The sequence below is a fragment of the Alexandromys fortis genome, unplaced genomic scaffold, assembly GCF_014885135.2.
Source record: "Alexandromys fortis isolate MF-2015 unplaced genomic scaffold, M_Fortis_MF-2015_v1.1 scaffold_0, whole genome shotgun sequence".
Classification (NCBI taxonomy): Eukaryota; Metazoa; Chordata; class Mammalia; order Rodentia; family Cricetidae; genus Alexandromys; species Alexandromys fortis.
This window is the reverse complement of record NW_026067949.1, coordinates 21,710,409-21,719,404: the sequence shown is the minus strand read 5'-3', so window position 1 is coordinate 21,719,404 and position 8,996 is coordinate 21,710,409. Positions and strand designations below refer to the sequence as shown.

The 8,996-nt window shown below is 46.5% G+C and overlaps 1 long non-coding RNA gene across 1 annotated transcript; it reads left to right on the top strand.

Moving 5' to 3' along the window:
* The first annotated feature begins 6,261 nt into the window (after positions 1-6,261).
* On the top strand, positions 6,262-8,943 carry LOC126506353 (uncharacterized). Its single transcript, XR_007593202.1, has 3 exons — positions 6,262-6,283; positions 8,380-8,495; positions 8,837-8,943. It is a non-coding gene; the product is annotated as an uncharacterized lncRNA (long non-coding RNA).
* Positions 8,944-8,996: the final 53 nt, after the last annotated feature.

Sequence of the window (8,996 nt, the reverse complement as noted above, 5' to 3'; positions counted from 1 at the left end):
TAATTACATCATCACCTATTTGTTAATTTTATTATTTAAATAACTTAGTCAATTAAATCATTATGCAGTTACTCAATTAATTACTACTTGCCACAACCACCAGGTCTATGATTTTCCTTAAGCAGTTTCTACTAGAACTTTACTTTCCATGTCTGATGCTTTTCAAACTTCGTGAGATGTTTCTCGATAAATTTTGCAGTGATAGTATTTCAGTCAAGAAGAAACCACCTTTAACACTTAGATTTCTATTGGTAAAACATTTACCTAGAGGGTTAGCAGCCAAAGACACAAGACAAACAGATATTTCTACCAGATTCCTCCAGGCGAACAGTACAGGAATCTGAGTTGAAGGAGAAAAGAATTGATGGTTTTCTGTCTTAACTGTGGTTGGTTGCACGAGCCCTCGATAGCGTATTAGAAAGCAGTGGCTACTGTGAAGAGAAGATTGTGTGTGTGTGTGTGTGTGTGTGTGTGTGTGTGTGTGTGTGTGAGAGAGAGAGAGAGAGAGAGAGAGAGAGAGAGAGAGAGAGAGAAGACTGTCATAATTTTAATTTAAAATGTCAATATTACAGTGTGCCGGAACAGACACTTAACAACCGAACTGGTCATTAAATGTAGGTGCCAAATGACAGACGTTCGAGGGGTGAGCTAGTGCCGTGGTCCTGGGTGTGCATGCTGAGAACTGCCAGGTTGCAGGGTTGCAGGTAGGTCTAGTATCATGGTCCTGGGTGTGCATGCTGAGAACTGCAACACCAGGTTGCAGGGTTGCAGGATGGTCTAGTATCGTGGTCCTGGGTGTGCATGCTGAGAACTGCAACACCAGGATGCAGAGACTGAAAACCAGCAGGCCAGGTAGGGTGGGACTGTGCCAGGAATCCCCAGCTCTAGAAGCTGGAGCACAGCGTTCAAGGTCACCTCCTGACATGCAGCAAGCAGTAGGCTAGCCTGGGCTAGATCAGACACTTTTTATTTATTTATTGTTTTTAAAAGACGCCCAGCAGAGCGGGATTGGCTCCTGTTATTTATATCTTCTCCGGAGTCTTAAGGATCAGCTTGATTGGGAAATTGTCACGGGTTTAAGTGGGTGTGGCTCTGCCACTTTTCTGCTTTCCCTGAGTTTCCTTGCAATCTGTCACAGCTATTTTTAGCCGCTTGAACCTTGGGTTTGTCAAAGGCCCTGCTCGATCATAGGTTACTCATAATTAGACACTCTTCTCTCATCAAACTCATTTGCATTTCTCCCCGGGGCGGCTGGTTCCTGGAAACTGCTCAGCTGGTCTTTGAAGACAGTCTCCCAAGGGCAATTTCAAGGGTTTTCAGCGAGCTTCTCCACCTTCCCAAGGAAGAGCCCCTTTCTGGGGTGCCCACATCTGGGCCTGGGTGCCCTCTCTTCTAATTGGCCCCTTGTTCCCTGGTTTTTAGGCTTCGCCTTCTGTTAGTCCCAGGTTGGGAAACTATCACCGTGAGCCACAGATTCGGGGCAGCTGAGAAGTGTCAGAGCGGAGAGAGGATGGAAGAACCAGGCTCAGGTCTGGCCAGCAGAAGACTAGAGACAGCCAAAGCGCTATAGGACCACAGATGTGAACGTCACATTAACTGTAAATGCTGATGTAAAAGGCCCCCTGTTGTGTCTGAATGTGCCCCCCTCACCCGCTACCAGGTTCAGGGGGCAGAAACAAAGGTTGAGAGTCAGTTAGCTCACCAAGCATGTCCTCCAGCACAAAGTAATTAATGACATTGTTATGGAGTGGGCTTCTGATAGGGTCCCACCCCCTCTACCGCAAAGCACCCCCTCCTCCTTGTTGGAGGAGGCTCTGAAGTTTCAAAAGCCCATGCCAAGCCCAGGCCTAGGCCCAGTCTTTATTTTTTTTTCTCTCTCTCTCCCTCCCCCTCTCTTTCTCCCTGCCTCCCTTCCTCCCTTCCTCCCTCCCTCTCTCTGCCTTCTGCCTGCAGATCATATAAGCTCTTGGCTAATACTCCAGCACCATACCTGTCTACCTGCCACCATACTTCTCACCATGATGGTTGTGGACTTACCCTGTGAAGCTGTAGGCCAGACCCTAATTAAATGCTTTCTCCTATTAGCATTTTGGTCATGGTATTTTTTTTTTCATAGCAATAGGAGAGTAACTCACAGAAAATTTCAGAGATATATGGGCTTCAGACTTTTCTTCCTAAATGTACTTCTGCCTTCTAGGACTAACTTTGGTAGATGTGAGGCCTGGAACCATAGGCAGAGACTGCTTGTTGTTCCCAGCCACCCAGACCTGAAATAATCACACAGAAGCTATATTAATTATGACACTGCTTGGTGAATCATGCAAGCATATGGCTAGCTAGCTCTTATATTTTAAGTTAATCCATTTCCATTATTTTGTATTTTCCCATAAGTCTGGTGGTTACCCGTAAGGTTCCCTGGTGTCTTTCTCCTCTGGCAGCTTTGTGGCAGCTCCTTGACCCTGCCTACTCTCTCTACATCTCTTCCAGCCTGACTATATTCTGCCCTGCTATAGGCCGAAGTGGCTTTTTTCATTAAACAATGGTAATAAAACATATTTATAACATACCGAGGGGAATCCCACATCATGGAAATTGCCAAATAGTATGATCTTTGCTGCATATCCTAGAAATACTGAAATTTGGTTATCAGGAGCTATACATAACTTTAAAAATATTCCAAGAAAAGAACCTTGTTCCACACGTTCTGAAGTCCAAGGTAATGTTCTGATGTTAAAAATTCTTTATGTCCCATCTCACTTCCTTTTCCTTGGCTCTCCTCCACCTGGTTCCCTACACACACACACTAGGCAAGTTGGTGAGTGCTTCCCATTGGAATGTTGACTGACCTTGCTGGCTTGACCTTGTGTAGGTTTTGTGTAGATGACCATAGCCACAGTGAGTTCATTTGTGCCACAGCCTTGACATGCTCAGAGGACAGCATTTCACAGCATTCTTCCTCAGGCTCCAGCCCTTCCTTTCTTTCTCCTTCCTTTTCCCTGAAGTTCCCTGAGACCCATGTGGAGTGTGTGTGTGTGTGTGTGTGTGTGTGTGTGTGTGTGTGTGTGTGCAGTTGGTATGGCTGTCCCATTTAGGGCTGAGCATTTTCTCAGCTCTTTGACCAGTTATGAATCTCTGTATTAATTTCTGCCCACTGCAGAAAAAACCTCTTCTGGCCCCGGGTGGAGCCATCTTAATCTGTGGGTAGAAATATAAATATTTAGACGGCAGTTTGACAATATGTCCATTTATCAAAACAAGAGAAATAGGTTCCTTCCTAGGGCTCATGACCTCCAGAGAGTCATGGGCTTCTCGCCAGGTTTATAGTCCCTGCATGAACTCTCTCTTGTGGAGCAAGCCTCAGATCCAATCAGACAGTGGCTGGTTACCTCTATAACCTGCATGCCTCTGTTGTACCTGTGGCCTCTTAGGTATTGCTGCATTCAGGATTTACCATTGGATAAGACTACTAACGCCTTTTTCATTCCTTCAGCAGGCTGTGTAGCACCTTCCAGCACCATGAAAAGCAGCTATCATGGATAACTTTACAGATTAATTCCAGCATGCTGTCTCTGACCTGTAGCTGAGGGCACTTTGGAGCAAGGACCTTACATACAGCACTAACTCTTCCTAAAATCTGAGCTGGAAGGGAACCTCTAACCAAGAATCTCAGTCTCTTTCCAGACACCTCCAGTCTCCCTGGAGGTGCTTTAAGATCGCCATGGGAGGACGTAGCAAGCCTAAGTGATGTTGTGGCCCCCACCTCATCGAAGCTGAGCGTCCCTACCTTCATCTGGCCTCTCTTTTGAGCTCATTGCTCTTCTAACAAAAAGACGAAGAAGATCGGTGCTGTCAAGTGAAGTTTAAAAGCCACTCGCCTACTCAAAATGAGGTTTAAAAAATGACTTATCCTTTCTAGCATTCTCCTTTTATAAATAAGGAAGCTGACAATGGCAAAGCTTTGATGACTTGATCATGCAGTACTCGACAGCTGAGTTCCCCTCACCCTCCCTCCCTGCTCCTGCTACAGCATTGGCAGACACAGCAACCTATGCTCAGTCTGCACAGGTTATGAAAGAGGGGACTTTTGAGACATTCCTCTCTGTTAGATAGAAATTCTCTGAACTAGCTCATCAGCTAAGATCTTCATAGAACGAATGCCATAGGGCTCTACACCCCAGCCATAGAGAAAACCAGCACAATACAATACAATCACGGAGGCCTGTGATTTCAGGGTTGGCTTGACCAGGGTTCTATATCAGCTCGATTGCCACGCAGGGGCCACCACAGCAGTCTAGTTCCCCACAGGACTGTTCCTATGGGAGAGATAACTGAAAGTGTCTTGACCTTTGCTTTGATTGGGGCCTCTCTGAGCCAATGGCTGCGGCAGGCTGGTTTGTTTCTCAGGTTAGCTGCCGTGGGTCCTTGTTGCCTGCCTACGGTTCTTTTTATCCTATTTGGACTTACTCAGTTGTAGAAGGCTCTTTAGCGTGTGTCAGATGATCTAGTGATCCAGTGTTCTAGTTCCTGACTCTTCTACCTCCTTTTCTGCTCAGGTACTGCTCTGTTTAGGGTCCCCTGCTGTGGCTCTTCAGCGCTGTTTGTGACCCTGTCCTGTCTCAAAGGCTGGATGGGATTGGTCAATGGTTGTGGGACTCAATATCAGATAAATCTGTTCCTCTTTTCTTTCTTCTCCCCCTCCCGCCCTGCGCAGTGTTGGCTGACCTGGAACTCACTATGTAGACCAGACTGACTTCAAACTCAGAGATTTGCCTGCTTCTGCTTCCTAACCCTAATCAAGTGCTGGGATTACAGTCATGTACCACCACTGCCTGGCTTGTTTCTCTTTTCTAACAAGGTTTTGTTTGTCTGGTCTGATAGCCAAAGCGGGTGTGGAATTCACTACATAACCCATTTTGACCTTGAAATCACAATTCTCTCGTCTCAGTCTCCAAGCGTGAACAATATCACTGTGACTCCTACTTTCCAGTGATAAGATGAAGGTCTATATCTGTGGGATCCCTGAAGCCTCCTCAATGGCACCCTAGTGAGCTGTGGTTGTCCAGAGAGACACATGCCCCACAATTGCCTGCTTCAAACACTGGCCATACTGCCCCTCTGCTGCCCCACCCAGGAGTTGGGGAACTGGGCCCAGCCCTCTAGACGCTGTCAACGCTGAACTTTCAGAAGTCCCTGTACTTTCTATCTTGTCTGAATAGTAGGAAATCCTTTAAACCAAAATGACCCGTGTCTTTGTTTCTGAGGATAATGAGAAAAGATAAAGGCAGGGTGGGGGGGAAGGAGCTCAAAGGCCTGCACTCAGGATGGAGACAGCTCATGGGCTGAGAGGGGCCCACTAGAGGATGGAGCAGTCAAGAGTCTTGCCTCTTGCCAGAGCTCTTGTTTCCAGCTCTCTTCCACAGAGGATGAGGGGAAAGGAGACGGATGAGGTAGGTTCTTGGAGGACCTTGATTAAGATCTAGTCACCACACTGTCCAGTAAGAATTTCATGTGCAGAAGTCAAACAAATAAATCAAAAGAAATGAAATGATTCAGCCAGAGAGTTTTACCGCTGAGGATGTGTTTACTGTGCTGTTATTTACTGTGACAGTGAAAATGAAAGCAAGCTGACCGTCAAGGGCAGGGAAAGAAGACAGGATAAGAGCACCCTACAACGCAATCCACAGATCCATCCACACTCACAAATGGAGACTCCGGGGTTGTGTAGTCGGCCCAGTTGGCTCACTCCTGCTTTCACAATTTGCATCTGCAGTGTGCCTGGAGGAAATCATGGGAATGGAAGCACAGACGAAGTTACCAGGTTGGAAGGGACAGCAGGAAGAATCTGGGGTCCTCAGGGACAAAGAAGAAGTAGAAAGGACTTGAAAGGGAGTTTGAATTTTAGACCATCTGTGGCCATTGGGAAAATGGCACTTGCTTCTGCTAAGTGCAAGCGCTGACCTTCAACGGTGCTGAGGAAAATCCCAGTGAGGTCTAGGGGGTTCTCTCTTTTCTGTGGCTGGGTCTCCAGTTACAGTGGCTCTCTGCATAGCCTTCACTGGCTCCCAAGTAATACTGTTGGGGTCGCGTAGTCCTTCTGTGGTATAGGAGGTCCTTCTGTCTATGTGTTTCTTTCATTGGTTAATAAAGGAACTGCTTTGGGCCAATAGCAGAGCTGTAGGGAAACAGAGCTGGGGAGGGGGAGGGAACTAAACAGAATGCTGGGAGGAAGAAAGGCAGAGTCAGATAGAGACCATGGAGCCAAACCCCTTGAGAATCACTTCTGGTATGTTTTCTCTCTGAATTAACTTTATAGTTACAACGTTTTATCTAAACCGTTTCCCTTTTCTTTCTGGCTTGGAGATAGGTAGCAGTTTGTGCCATTTCCTTCAGATGTGCTGTTCTCTGTGAGCTTTTCCAGAGAGTCATCATCAGCCGCCTTTGAGGGTTTGGATGTCTGATGACTACACACCCATTCACCTTGATATGCATAGTATACACTGTGCTGTGTGTTCTGTCTGTACTTCTATTGAACACTTAAACAAACTACCGAATCTGTGCCTGTAAACACAGAAATATGCACAAGTTGGTGTGTATGTAGGTGTGGCCTATACAGTCACGGAATAATGAATCACTTGCCGTATGCCACGCCCCGTGGGAGATGAAAACCGAAACACACAGTCCTGTTTGTGAAGCATATTATAATCAATCGGACAGTGGCTTTGATCATTTCCAGCAAAATCTCAAGTTAGAAAAAGCAATGGACTTTAAAAATATATTTTAGGGCCAACCGCATTGAAGTCAAACATTTTGTCTTTATAGAAATTTTCTGTGGTTGCTGTAAATTAAGCCTCCCTTCCACAGACGGCCATGTGTAGTGTATCCTGGGTACAACTCTAGGTGGGATAATTTATTAAATTTACCAGAACATTTATGAGGGCTTAGTTTTCTACTGTGTGACAGACTAGCCCAGACCAGGCAACTCAGAAGTGAAATTTAATTCTCGCAGTTATTAGATTATTAAAAGGCAGCTGTGGGGAGATGGTAGGCAGAAAGAAAGAGAGACTTGGTCTGACCTTAGGTGGGACCATGTTTATTCACGACGAGAGGGTATCTTCTTCACTCAAATATGTGGAAAGTCAAATTGCCTACAGAGGAAATAAACAGGCTGTGGCCCTTACAGGAACGAGAAAGACGTTCCTAGTCTGCAAGGGAAGCTGGGAAGTGTAGTCTTTCAGTGGGGGTGAGCAGCCCAAGGCTGAAGGCTGCATGCATCCGGAGAGGTCTTTCTTGTTGTCCCAACAGAAGCACATACCAGAAGCTAGGATGCACGGGACTCTTCATCTTCTTATAAATCCATTAATCCCAATACAGAGGCCCCACCCCTATGATTTTATATAAGCCCAGTTTCTTCCCAAGAGCCTCGCTCCCCAAATGTCACTAGCAGATGAATTTCAAGATTTTCTACAGCACAAGCTTTGGAGAACAGTATTCAAACCACTTGTGAGGAACTAGAATTAAAAAGCAAATAAGACCTGGTTCTAATCCTCAGACCACCGGTTATCTGATAGGAAGAGCAAGCTGCAAACACGGGGCTCCTGGTAGGCATGATGGTGCAGAACAGGCTCTACGGGCTTCCTGGAGAACAGCTATCTGCTGCCATGTGTGGGATGCCCTGTTGCAGATGCTGTACCTATGATCTTAGCAGTGGCACGAGGACTTGCCTCTCTAGTGTTTTCCTGTTCTTCCGCTCAGGGTATGGAGTAATGGTTCCAGTGTGCTAGGGTCCATGGCCCCCACAAGGCTGACGGGCTCAGCATGGCAGGACTTCCTCTCTGAGCTATGGCACACGCCATTTTGCTGTTTTTTTTTTTTTTTTCTATCCTTCATTGGGAACCAGGAAGGGTAGCTTGGTTTTCCTCCTCTGATAAAGCTGTTGATACCCACCCTGGCTCACTATGTAGCTGGGAGGGGGCCAAGAAACCCATTAAGAGCTTCTAGCTGTCTTTAGGATAAAATTCAACCTTCCTACTTCAAGGCTGGCCCTAATCTCCCTCCCCGTCTTCCCCTAGCTGCCCCTACCTTGGCTCTTTTGGGCAGCAGCCAGGCTTGATCCTTGTGGTTTCTTCAGAATCACCAGCTGCAGGCTCCTCTCCAACCTCTGTGCATTGTCTTCCTTGCGCCTAAAGTACTTTCTCTCCTAAACTCAGTCTGCCAGGTCTGCCTCATTCCCCAGTCCTCAGCTTCTAGGTCATTGCCTTAGGCAAGTCCCTGTTGACCTCGGAGATAAGGTGGCTGCTGGACACCCAGGACCTATCTCGGTCCCCATCAAATGTCAGAGAGACTGACTGTTCTCGTCTTATTTTCTCCTGTAACTTGCAGAGGGAGTGTACAGACCACGGACTGTTCTCGTCTTATTTTCTCCTGTAACTTGCAGAGGGAGTGTACAGACCACGTCTGTTCGCCTGACTATTTATTGTCTTCCCAGGACCTGGCAGGTGATTTGGTGGGTGCAGAGGCAGCTTTTGGGGTAGGTGAGCCATGTAGCCAGTAGGGCCTCATGTGCAAGAAGGTGGCCTTAGTCTCTGGTTTAGTGGTGCTGTCTAGAAAATGTTGTGTTTCAAACAAGGAACCCCGTATGTTTTCATTTTGTACGGGGCCTCAGAAATTATGCAGCTGATACGTGGACCAATAAATGAATTAGTATACATAATATATTCTATTTTTAAGCAAACTAACTCTTGTAGTATATTGAATCAAGAAGTGGGACAGAAAGATCACTCATTGAGTAAAGAAGATGACAATTTGTTAGTACTTTTTTCTTTTTCTTTTTTTTTAGAAGAGGGGAGACTTATTCCATAGTTCCGACTGTCTTAGAAGTCACTGTAGCACAAGCTGACCCTGACTCCACGGTGATCCTCCTGCTTCAGCTTCAGCTGTGCTGGGATTGCAAGTGCGAGCCATCACACCAACCAGGGGGACAACTGGAGTTGGAGCCC